The following is a 12,893-nucleotide window of genomic DNA, read 5'->3' as shown; positions in this document are numbered from 1 at the left end:
AGGGTGGCAGGTTCAAACTTGGCTCCAGCCAAACTGCAACAACAACAACAAAAATAGCTGGGCGATCTGGCGGGCACCTGTAGTCCCAGCTACTTGGGAGGCTGAGGCAAGAGAATCAATCGCTTAAGCCCGGGAGCTGGGGTTGCTGTGAGCTGTGACGTGATAGCACTCTACGCAGGGCAATAGCTTGAGGCTCTGTCTCAAAAAAAAAAAAATTTAGCCCAGTATAAATATTCATATAAGTCATTGCAGAAATATTAATTTGTTTGATTACTAAGCGTTCTCCAGATGCTACTGGCATTGTTGCCTTATATTTTGTATATGCATCATACTAACTTTTGAAAATCCAAAAAAAATTGGACACACATTTACCATCCAGATTTCCCGCCCCATTTACTCATCAGTCTTGGCCTGAGTTCTTATGGCAATTTGCATAAACCAGATCCACCTGCAGATAATGAATATTCATTGCGTTGTGTGCTATAGACTCTGAAGGAGATTCTCAAAGTGTTTTGAGCAGTGTTCTCATTATCAAAACAAAGCTAAAGATGACAGTCTTGAAGTGACAGCACTCATTTGGATGGTAAATTCTGATGTGTTTATGGACAGCCAGTTTCATTACCGTACACCTCAATTTCACATTTTATTTTATTATTTATTCATTTATTTTTTTTTTAAACAGTCTTATCACCCTTAGTAGAGTGATATGGCATCATAGCTCACAGCAACCTCAAACTCTTGGGCTCAAATGATCCTCTTACCTCAGTTTTTCATTTTTAGTAGAGATGGGGTTTTACCAGCTGGTCTGGAGCTCAAGTGATCCACCCACCTCAGCCTCCCAGAGTGCTAGGATTACAGGCATGAAACAGCACACCCAGCCAGGCTGGCCAGTTGTTTTTTTTAAAATGTCCATCTATTTTATTTTATTTTATTTTATTTTTTGGCTGGGGCTGGGTTTGAACCTACCACCTCTGGCATATGGGGCCAGCGCCCTACGCCTTTGAGCCACAGGTGCTGCCCCTGGCCAGTTTTTTAAAATAGTTTTAGATTTACAGAAAAATTGACATATTAGAGAGTTCCTGTATACTGCACATCTGATTTCCCCTACAATTAGTACATTAGTATAGTGTATTTGCCACCATTAATGAATCAGTATTGATACATTAGTATTAAAATTAAATAAATATTTAATCCAAATTAAATCTTTATTCATATTTTGTTAGTTTTTTGTTTTTTTTTAAGACAAAGTCTCACTTTGTTGCCCTCGGTAGAGAGCTGTGGCATCACAGTTCACAGCAACCGCAAACTCTTGGGCTCAAGTGATTCTCTTGCCTCAGCCTCCCAACTAGATGGGACTACAGGCGCCTACCACAAGGCCTGGGTATTTTTAGAGGTGGGGTCTTGCTTTGGCTCAGGCTGGTCTAAAACCTGGAAGCTCAAGCAACCCACCTGCTTCGGTCTCACAGAGTGCTTCTTAGTTTTTTTTAACCTAATGTGTTTTTCTGTTCCAGGATCCCACCCACAATACCACATTACATTTAGTTCTCAAGGCTCCTTGGGCTCCTCTTGGCTGTGACAGTTCCTCAGACTTTTCTTGTTTTTGATGACCTTGGCAGTTCGGAGGAGTACTTCAGACATTTTGCAGGATGTCTCTCCATTGAAAGTTTTTTTTGTCTGTTTTTTTTTTTTTTTTGCAGTATTAGACTTTCCATTTTAATGAATAATCAGAATAAATCCTGATTAAGTTTACAATTAACAAATATTTAGAGACAGTTAATGTACTAAGTTGTACAAACATTATAAATATTTAACAGCATTGGCTGGTGGTAAGGGAATGTCAACTGCCCAATAAATGTAAAAGATGACTAAACAGGACCTTAAACAGAGAATACCTAGTTATTGGTCTCCTCCCCACACATGAAAACTCCCTGGACACTAGTAACTTCATCCATTCATTCTGATAGGTAAATAGGCTACTTTTCTTGACAAACAAAAGGGTTAGTTTTTTGTCAGACCAGTGAAGACCCTCATGACACACAATTCATACTCCCAGCTGAGAATACACCCTGAATGAGGGAAAGCAGACACTCAGGCAGCTGGGCCACCCTGGCCCTAGTCCCTCCAGTGGTGTCCACACTGAGCATTGCAGCACTTGTAGAAGGTAGTCATTGGCTCATCTGCAGAGGAGGTCTGAAGCTGCATGAAGTAAGCACGAGGATGTTCACATTTGGGACACGACTCTGCAGTAGAGTCAACATTCTCCCAGGCAGATGCTCCCCCAAGTACATCATCCACTTTTTTCAGCTTTGAATACTTTCGATTTGTCACCTTGCGGGTGATGTTGTGCACGTAGGGGCAGGTGTTGCAGGCAAAGGGGTAGCAATACTGTCCCTCCTCCGCAATCAGCCCATTCCTGCAGCCTGGGGCAGAACGGCACCATCGTCTCTACTCCCCTCAGGATTCAGTTCCCTGAGGCTTCCAGGGCAGCTCTGCACCCACTTGTCACCTGCTTCCAACTCACACTGGTCCTGCAAATTTTTTTGTTTTAATTCCTGAGTGTAATAGGACTCTATTGGAATTTGTCTAATGTTTTCCTCATGATTACACTGGTGTTATGGGTTTGGGGAAGGAAAAACCACAGAGGTAAAATTGCTGTTTTTATCACATGATTTTGGAGTTCCATGGTATAAATGTGATTTATTACTGTTGATGCTGATGTCTCTGGCTTGACGGAGGGAATGCGTATGAGACACAAGATGACCTTTGCAGCACAGTTGGTCAAATCTTTTCTTTCTAACGATGAGTTTTTTTTCTCATGCCTGTAGTTCAGCCTTATTTTTACTTTTTATTATTTTTATTTTATTTTATTTTTTTGAGACAGAATCTCGCTATGTCCCTCTCTGTAGACTACTGTGGCATCATAGCTCACTCTTGGACTTAAGTGATTCTCTTGCCTCAGCCTCCCAAGTAGCTGGGACTACAGGCACCTGCCACACCTGGCTATTTTTTCTTTTTTTTTTTTTTGGTTACAGTTGTCGTCGTTTGAAAGGCCCTGACCGGGTTTGAACCTGCCAGCCCCGTGTATGTGGCTTGGCGCCCTAGCAGCTGAACTTCAGGTGCGGAGCCTATTTTGACTTTTAAAAAAGTTTCTTGTTTGGAAAACTTGAATTTTCTCCAAACGTTACCTATTTCCTTGAATTTCTCAACTCTCTGGCCTCCATTATTTCTAGGCTTTGTACCCTCACCATCAGATCCCCTTAATAAAAAGATGCTTCAATTTCTACTAATAGGCTGGATGAGGTGGCTCACCCCTGTAATCCTAGCACTCTGGGAGGCCTAGGTAGGTGGATTGCTTGACATCACAAGTTTGAGACCAGCCTGAGCAAAAATGGTGACCTCCGTCTCTACTAAAAACAGAAAAACTGAGGCAAGAGGATCACTTGAGCTCAAGAGTTGGAGGTTGCTGTGAGCTATGATGTCACGGTACTCTACCCAGGGTGACAGCTTGAGACTTGGTCTCAAAAAAACAAAAACAAAAAAACAACCGATTTCTACTAACAGTTACTGAACATTTCCTGTGGGTCAGGTACTCTGGTAGGTGCTCACCGTTAAATAATTCAGTGGGAAATAGCTGGGGGTCACTAAGACAGAAGTCCAGAGGAACAAACTATGAAATCTTGGGCAGGTTCCTTTGTCTGTCTTCACCTTGGCTGCTGCTTTTTGTTTGTTTTTTTGAGACAGTCTCACTCTGTTGCTGAAGCTAGAGTTCAGTGGAGTCATCCTAGCTCACTGTAACCTCAAACTCCTGGGCTCAATCAATCTTCCTATCTCATCCTCCCCAGTAGCTGAGACTACAGGCATGCATCACCACTCTTTGACTAATTTTATTTTATTGTTTTGAGAGAGTCTTACTTTGTTCCCCAGGTTACTATCAGCCTAGCTCACAGTAACCTCAAACTCCTGGGTTTAAGCAATGCTCCTGCTTTTGCCTCTCCAGTAGCTAGGTCTACGGGTGCCAGTCACAATGCCTGGCTAATTTTTCTGCATTTAGTAGAGACGGTCTCACTGTTGCTTAAGTTTGTCTTCAACTGCTGAGCTCAAGTAATCTTCTTGCCTCAGACTCCCAGAATTCTAGGATTATAGGCATGAGCCACTGTGCCGGGCTGACTTTTGTATTTTCCGTAGAGACGAGGTCTTACAGTGTTATTCAGTCTAGACTTATGTCTTCAAGGAATCCTCCTACCTCGGCATCCCAAAGAGCTAGGATTACAGGCATGAGCCAAGCTTGTCTTGGCTTCTGATCTGGAGAGAATTGTATTTGTCTCACAACATAAGGTGAAGAATAAAGAAATCAGGGCCCTAAACAAAAATCTCTATGACATTTTTAAATGTTAATATTTATGACCATAAGACACAATTTTTTTGTGACTTACGGTTTAAATCCTTTAGGGCTTTGGAGGACCACACTTTGTCGACTGGTCTTATACTAAAAAACTGCCTCGACGTGACCTATTCATAAATATATCTTAGTTTCTGTTCACATAACAGAAAGATCGTGGTAAAAAGGAAAGAAAACCAAAGGAACTTGAGACAGATGGAAATTCCGAGTTTGGTCCAGGAGGCCTCGCCCACTCTAATTTTCTATTGGTTAGGCTTAACGTCAATCGTACCAGTTGTAAATAAACTGGAGACGGAAGCATGTTGTTAAGGGGTGGGACCTTCCTGTAGCCATTGCAGGGTGATAACCCGGTTTCTAATAGGCTGAAAACTGCTTCTCCCGCCCTCTCTCGTCAGTTGCTAAGGGGCGGGACTCCTGGGGTCCGTGGAGGAGTGGGCGCTCCAAGGCTCGCCAGTCCTAGGGTTGCTAGGGGCAGGTCTTGTACCGGATAGGTTGCTGGTGCTGCCTGTTCAGGGTTAGGTGCTGGGAGGAGGCACGTGAGGAGGAGGCGGCGTGAGGCAACTATGGCGGGAGGAATGAAAGTGGCGGTCTCGCCGGCAGTTGGTCCCGGGTCTTGGGGCTGGGGATCCAGGGGCGGTGGGGCAGTACGGCTGCTGTTGGTGCTCTCCGGCAGCTTGGTCTGCGGCTCAGGTACCGCCCGGCAGCAGCTGCCAAGGGGGCGGGTGCCGAGGCGGTTATTTTTGGAAAAGTAGGGATGGTCCGGAGGGCGCGGGCTGTTACTCTGCCGGGGTGTGGTCGCGAGGAGGAAGCTTAGTTGGCGGGTGGGCTTTGGGACTGAGGGGTGCAGCCCCTGGGGCTGGCTGGGGGCGCTCCGCAGAGTGGGGAGGAGCCTAGAGACTTCAGGCTGAGACTGGAAGGGAGGCCTAAACTGAGTGAGAAGCGGTCCTGGGGGCTGCGTCGCGCGGCGGAGACTTCGAGTTTCCGGGTTAAAAGGGGGGAGACTGGAGGACATTCGGGGCAGGCGGAGCTGCCATGGGAAAGGGAGCGTCCCATTCCGTTCACTGAGCGACTTAGCGACCTAGCGAATGCTCTGTTAGCAGGGGTGGCGGAACCGATAATTATAGTTCACGGATCTGCAGTGATCTCTTGATACCTTATTGCTCTTGGGAGACCTTGGCCTCTAACAGCCCCATACAGCGGACCTGGAGGAGTTATATCCCAGTTTTCAGAAGTGACACGAGTGCCATTTACTATTGCATAGAGTTTTTTTTTTTTTTTTGAAGTTCATTCATATTTCAAGTAAACTTGGTACCTGCTGCTGGATAATCATCAGCTTTGGACTGGAAAGGAAACTCTTCTTTTTCCTCTCCTTCTATCCCCTTGTAAAATTCCAACAGAAAAATAAGTGAGGTTTGCAAGCTTCCACTGGAGGGAGTTGAAACTCTAGAGAGTAAAGATAATCGTATCTTATAAACACACATTATGCTTTCTTGCCTCTCCCTTTGGTTCCTGCCTATCTCGCACTGTTACTTGATTATCCTTACGTGCATCTTTCAGGTCGCTTCAGCATTCACAGGTCTAGTTCCAAAACACTGTCGTTCTGAAAACGGATTTGGGGGGGGGGGAGGGAGAATAGGTATTCTGGAAGATACTTTTTCCCACAGAGCTTAGAATAACTTTAGAGTAGCTATTACTGGAATGAACTTTAAAAATGAGGTATTGGATTGTGGAGATAAAACAATGAAATTATGCAAAAATGCTCTTAGTAAGCAATCAGCAGTCTCAAAATCTTTTCTTTCTTTCTTTCTTTCTTTCTTTTTTTTTTTTTTGTCCACGGTAGATTGCAGCTTTTGGGCTTAGGCGATTCTCTTGCCTCAACGCCTGCCACAACGCCCGGCTATTTTCAAAATCTTTTCATTTTCTTTAATGAGAGGACCAGGGACTTGGCGTGGAGAAAAACAAACTTGGGCTGATTACCATGTTGCCCTTGGTAGAGTGCTGTCGTGTTGTCAGCTCACAGCAACTTCACACTTGGGTTTAAGTGATTCTCTTGCCTCAGCCTCCCAAGTAGCTGGGACTATAGGCGCCTGCGACAACGCCTGGCTATTTTTTGGTTGTAGTTGTCGTTGTTTGGCAGCTCCCGTGTATGTGACTGGGGCCCTAGCAGCCTGGGCTGATGTTTTTTATGTATAGCCTGATTATGTGAGTGGTAGCTACAAAGAATAATTGTGATAGAGAGAACTGTCTAAAAGTTAGAAGTACCTAAAGGTAGAAAAGGTAGAGAGTTCCTTCTCACTGGAAGTGTTCTGAAAACATTTACTATAAAAATAGCACAAATTGACTGGGCAAGGTGGCTCACGTTTGTGATCCTAGCATTCTGGAAGGCCCAGGCGGGTGGATTGCTTGAGCTCATGAGTTGGAGACCAGCCTGAGCCAGAGAGATAGACCTCGTCTCTAAGGATATCTCGCATTGTGGCAGGCACCTGTAGTCCCAGCTACTCGAAAGGCTGAGGTAAGAGGATCACTTGAGCCCAAGAGGTTGCTGTGAGCTATGATGCAATGGCACTCTACCCAGGGGGACAAAGTGAAACTCTTCTCTCAAAAAAAAAGAAAAAGCGGCGCCTTTGGCTCAAGGAGTAGGGCACTGGCCCCACATGTGGGAGGTGGTGGGTCCAGCAAAAAAAAAAAAAGCACATACTAAATATAAAGAAGTATATTTTAGCACACTTTCTTCTGTTTTTGTTTTCTACATGTCTTTAATTAAAATTTTTTTTGATTTGATAATACATTCATGTCCAGTCAATTCTCTGGTTCTCTTTCCTGGAGGTTACCAAATGTTACCAGAGACAATTTTCTCATTTGATTTTGTAGTATAATTTCCTTAGTTAAAATTCTTTATGGGTGTTATTTTTCCTCTATTACTTTGTACCTATGGACAGACTATTTGATTTTTCTGGAGTAAACATTTGATTGGATACTCGTGATATTTCTACTGTTGGTTGAATATTTGTGGTTGTCCTAGTTTTTCATTGTAAATTTGTGAACATCTTCATGCATAGATTTTTTTTCTTGGATTTTGGATTTTTTTTTTTTTGAGACAGAGCCTCAAGCTGTCCCCCTGGGTAGAGTGCCGTGGCATTACAGCTCACAGCACGTCATGCTCACAGCAACCTCCAACTCCTGGGCTCAAGCGAGTCTCCTGCCTCCGCCTCCCAAGTAGCTGGGACCACAGGCGCCCGCCACAACGCCCGGCCATTTTTTGGTTGCAGCTGTCATTGTTGTTTGGCGGGTCCGGGCTGGGGATTCGAACCCGCCACCTTAGGTGTACGTGGCTGGCGCCTTAGCTGGTTGAGCTATAGGTGCCGAGCCGATTTTGGATTATTTTTAAGGGTAACTTCTTAGACATACATTTATGTTGAAAACTAAAATATGTTTGTAATTCTGAAAACATCTTGCTTGCTTGAAAAAGCATGGCAGTTTTCACCTCTTATCAGGGGTGTTTGCTTGCAGCCTATCCCTTGCCAATATTGGGTACTCTAGACCAGGGGTCCTCAAACTTTTTAAACAGGGGGCCAGTTCACTGTCCCTCAGACTGTTGGAGGGTCAGAGTGCAGACCCCGGGACAAGTCGGCTGCTAAGCAGGACAGGCAGTGGCAGCAAAAACACCCAGTGGGCTGGATAAATGTCCCTGGCTGGCCGCATGTGGACCTCGGGCCATAGTTTGAGAACGCCTGCAAGTCTAGACTTTAACGTTTGTGTTAGTTTGAAAGATTGAACATGGTATCTTGTTTTACTTTGCATATCTTGCATTATTAGAGTGAGCATTTTTCAACTAGTTCTTAGCCATTTTAATTTTCTGTATGGACTTAAATTTGGGGAAGTGTGTGTGCCCTTGTCTTTGTCTTTTAATTACTATTTATTGGGAACTTTGTGTACTTTCATAATCAAATTTATGAGTTCTTTAATATATTAAGGGCATACATTTTTAATTTATTTATTGCAGAAGTTTTCCTTATTTGTCCTTTTTTATCTTTTTAAATAGATTTGTGTCTTATTTTTGTGGGCACTTCATTTTCATTCTTTAGATTTATTTCCATTGTTTTTACATTTAAATAGTTGTCCAAAATTGCTATTTTGTTTTTCACAGCAAAATTTAATTTTTGAAAATTTTACTTTTTAGAGGCTGGGTGAGGCATCTCATACCTGTAATCCTAGCACTCTGGGAGGCTGAGGCAGGAGGATCCCTTGAGCTCACATGTTTGAGACCAGCCTGGGCAAGAGGGAGACCCTGTCTCTACTGGAAATAGGAAAATTAGCTAGTTGTGGTTGTGCATGCTTGTTCCTGCTACTGAGAAGGCTGAGGCAGGAGGATTGTGTGAGCCCAGAAGTTTGAGGTTGCTGTGAGCTAGGCTGAGGCCATGGCACTCTAGCCTGGGTGACAGGGAAGTCTCTCTCAAAAAAAAAAAAAAATTTTTTTTTTTACTTTTTAATTTGTAATCATTTTGGTATTTGGTGTGGGGTAAGGATACATTTGGATATCTGGAAATCTGGATACATTTAATTTTACAAATACCTCATCAATTGCCCCACAATCTCCATTGAATAATTCTTTTTTTTTTTTTTTTTTTGAGCCAGAGCCTCCAGCTGTCCCCCTGGGTAGAGTACTATGGCATTATAGCTCACAGCAACCTCCCAACTCCTGGGCTGAAGTGAGTCTCCTACCTCAGCCTCCCAAGTAGCTGGGACCACAGGCACCCGCCACACCGCAGGCTATTTTTTTGGTTGCAGCCGTCATTGTTGTTTGGCAGGCCTGGGCTGGATTTGAACCTGCCACCGTAGGTGTATGTGGCTGGTGCCCTAGCCACTTGAGTCACAGGTGCTGAATGGAATAATTCTTTGTTAATCTCACTAATTTAAAATGGTGATTTTTAAGGAGGCTCCTAAGTATGACCTGGATTACCTTTTGACAGAAATAAATAGACGCTATTTGAGAATTAGAAGAGGTTGTTTTTTATTACTTTTTTTATTTTTTTAATGAGACGGAGTCTGATTCTGTTGCCTAGGTTGGAGCGCAGTGATGTGTTCGTAGCTCACTGTAACCTCGAAATCCTGGGTTCAAGTGAGTAGCTGGGACTAGAGGTGGGCAGTATGGGGCCCAGCTAATTTTTTTCTATTTCTAGAGCTGGGTATCTTGGCTCGTTTCCCAGGCTAGTCTGAATTCTTGGGCTCAGCGGATCCTCCCACTTGGCCTCCCAAAGTGCTGATTACAGGTGTGAGCGTTTGTGCCTGGCCTGTTTTTCATGACTTTTCAAGGTCCCTTTCATCCTCACATACTGTGAATCATTTTCTTGATGTTAAATGATGAGTGTTATTAATTGAAAAGTAAGTGAAAATTAAGTTCATAGTGATTACAAGTAAATATATAGTCATTAACCTTTGAATAGCTGCTGTATGTGTAAGTATGATAAGCAAGTTGTGCTTCAGTAGAGTCTAAGAAGTTCAGAAAGCATTTTTCTGAATATTTTATTTTATTTTTTGCAGTTTTTGGCTGGGGCTGGGTTTGAACCCGCTACCTCCAGCATATGGGGCCAGCACTCTACTCCTTTGAGCCACAGGCTCCGCCCTGAATATTTAATTCATTGTGCTTTTTACCATGATGGCTAACTCCTTTTGGGCAGGGACAAGGTGATACATGTCATTTTGTTATGGGAAGCACAGGGTACTTAACCAGACCTTTTGTTTAATTCTATGTTTAAAAAAATTTTTTTATTTTTTTTTTGTAGAGACAGAGTCTCACTTTATCGCCCTTGATAGAGTGCTGTGGCATCACAGCTCACAGCAACCTCCAACTCCTGGGCTTAGGCGATTCTCTTGCCTCAGCCTCCCAAGTAGCTGGGACTACAGGCGCCCACCACAATGCCTGGCTATTTTTTGTTGTTGTTGTGGTTCGGCCAGGGCCAGGTTTGCACTTGCCAATCCTTGGTATGTGGGGCCAGCGCCCTACTCACTGAGCCACAGGTGCCACCCTGTTTTTAAAAATTTAAGATGCAGCTGAGTGGTTTCCACAGATTATTCTCCTTACCTGAATTGGTGTGTTTTCTCCCTCATTGTTTTACCCTCAATGCATTGCCAAAAATGTGGCTGGCCAAGGTGCTGATTTCAGTAGGTGGTTACCCGTTAGAGATTTATTTATTTACTTAAAATTCTTTTCCTTGAGTGTTGTGGAACTCAAGAAAGAACTAGGCAAGGTGTGGTGGCTCACACCTGTAATTCTAGCATTCTGAGAGGCCGAGGGAGGTGAGCTCAGGATTTTGAGACGAGCAAGAGCAAGACCCTATCTCTACTAAAAAAAATAGAAAAACTAGCTGGAGGTTATGGCAGGCACCTGTAACCCCAGCCACTCAGGAGGCTGAGGCAAGGGGATGGCTTGAGCCCAAGAATTTGAGGTTTCTGTGAACTATGCCACAGTACTCTATCCAGGAGGACAGAGTCAGACTCTATCTCGATAAATAAATAAATTAATTAAATAGGCCAGGTGCTGTGGCTCATGCCTGTTATCCTTGCACTTAAGGAAGCCGAGGTGGGTGGGTTGCTTGAGCTTAGGAATTTGAGACCAGCCTCACAAGAGTGAGACCCTATCTTTACTAAAAAAAAAAAAAAAAAAAAAAATAGAAAAATTAGCTGGGTATTGCGGTAGGCAGCTGTAGTTTCAGTTCCTGGGGAGGATGAGGCAAGAGGATGTCTTGAGCCCAGGAGTTTGAGGTTGCTGTGAGCTATGATGATGCCACAGTGCTCTACCCAAGGTGACAGAGACTCTTGTCTCAAAAAAGCAAACAAAAACAAGGAAGAAAAAATGAAATGAAAATACTTAGTATAATGAAAAATTTATAAAAAAGAAAAGAACTGGATATGTTAATTCTATTTTTTATTTTTTTGAAACAGGATCTTGCTCTTTTGCCCAGGCTAGTGTGGACTGCTATGGCATGATCATACCTCACTGCAGCCTCAAACTCTTGGACTCAAGAGATCCTCCTTCCTGCCTCAACCTCCTGAGTAGCTGGGTTTACAGGCACATGCCACTACACCGGCTCATTTCTTCTTCTTTTTTTTTTTTTTTTTTTTTTTAAGAGACAGTCTCACTTTGTCACCTGCCATGGCATCACAGCTCACAGCAACCTCCAGCTCCTGGGCTCAAGCGAGTCTCTTGCCTTAGCCTCCTGAGCAGCTGGGACTACAGGCGCCCTCAACAATGCCTGGCTATGTTTCCTTGCGGTTTAGCCTGGGCCAGGTTCAAACCCTCCACCCTCGGTATCTGGGGCTAGTGCCCCACCCACTGAGCCACAGGCGCCACCCTCATTTCTTCTTTTAGAACAATTTTATTTCTTTATGTATTTGGCATTTAAAAAATTTAAACTTAGTTTAAAAACAATGACGGTCGGGCAGCGCCTGTGGCTCAAGGAGTAGGGCGCCAGCCCCATATGCTGGAGGTGGTGGGTTCCAACCCTGCCCCAGCCAAAAACTGCCCCCCCCCAAAAAAAAACGATGGACTTTCTTGGCATAAAGTTTTTTAAATGGCCTGTGCTGTTAACACATAATTTGTATCTCGTACCTCTTGAAATAATAATGGATATTTAAAAGTTACATTATTTGGTATTCAGGAAGAGAAGAAATTAATATGTCTTTTATTTATCTTATATAGGTGTATGTTTTTACGTGGGTATTGTTTTAAGGAAGTCATAGGTTTTGTTTTTTGGTTTTTTTTTTTTTTTTGAGATAGAGTCTCAGGCGGTACCTGTGGCTCAAAGGAGTAGTGCGCCAGCCCCATATGCCAGAGGTGGTGGGTTCAAATCCAGCCTTGGCCGGGAAAAAAAAAAGCGAGAGTCTCACTATGTCACTGTTGGTAGAGTGCTGTAGTTGTCATAGCTCACAGCAACCTCAAACTCTTGGGCTTAAGAGATTCTCTTGCCTGAGCTGCCCAAGTATCTGGGACTATAAGCGCATGCCTCAGTGCCCAGCGAGGAGGTCATAGGTTCTTATTCAATTTTTTTAATTTTTATTTTATCTATCTATCTATTTTTTGAGACAGATTCTCACTTCGGTGCCTCTGGCAGAGTACCATAGCATCATAGCTCACAGCAACCTTAAACTCTTAGACTCAAGAGATTCTCTTGCCTCAGGCCCCCCTGGTGGCTGAGACTACAAGGTGCTAGCCACAACGCTTTGGCTATTTTTTTTTTTTTTATTTTAAGAGACAGAGTCTTGCTCTTTCTTAGGCTAGTATGGAACTCAGAGCTCAAGTGATCCCTACGCAGCATCTAGAGTGCTGAGATTACAGACATGAGCTACCCTGCACAGCCCATTGTCCTCTTTTTGATGATAGCCATCCTAGTGGGTATGATGTGGTGCTACATATTTCACTGTGGTTTTTGTTTTATGGTTTCATACTGAACCTCTTTTCCTGTGCTTTTAGGCCACTTGTGTATCTTTGGAGAAT

General features: G+C 43.6%; 1 pseudogene; it reads right to left on the bottom strand.

Annotated features, from left to right (window-relative positions):
• Window positions 1-2,112: 2,112 nt before the first annotated feature.
• LOC100945680 lies at window positions 2,113-5,949 on the bottom strand (annotated as a pseudogene).
• Between the last annotated feature and the right edge of the window lie 6,944 nt (window positions 5,950-12,893).

This window comes from Otolemur garnettii, unplaced genomic scaffold, assembly GCF_000181295.1.
Source record: "Otolemur garnettii isolate 467f Iridium unplaced genomic scaffold, OtoGar3 scaffold00043, whole genome shotgun sequence".
In the NCBI taxonomy this organism is placed as follows: domain Eukaryota; kingdom Metazoa; phylum Chordata; class Mammalia; order Primates; family Galagidae; genus Otolemur; species Otolemur garnettii.
This window is presented reverse-complemented; position numbering and strand designations above follow the sequence as displayed.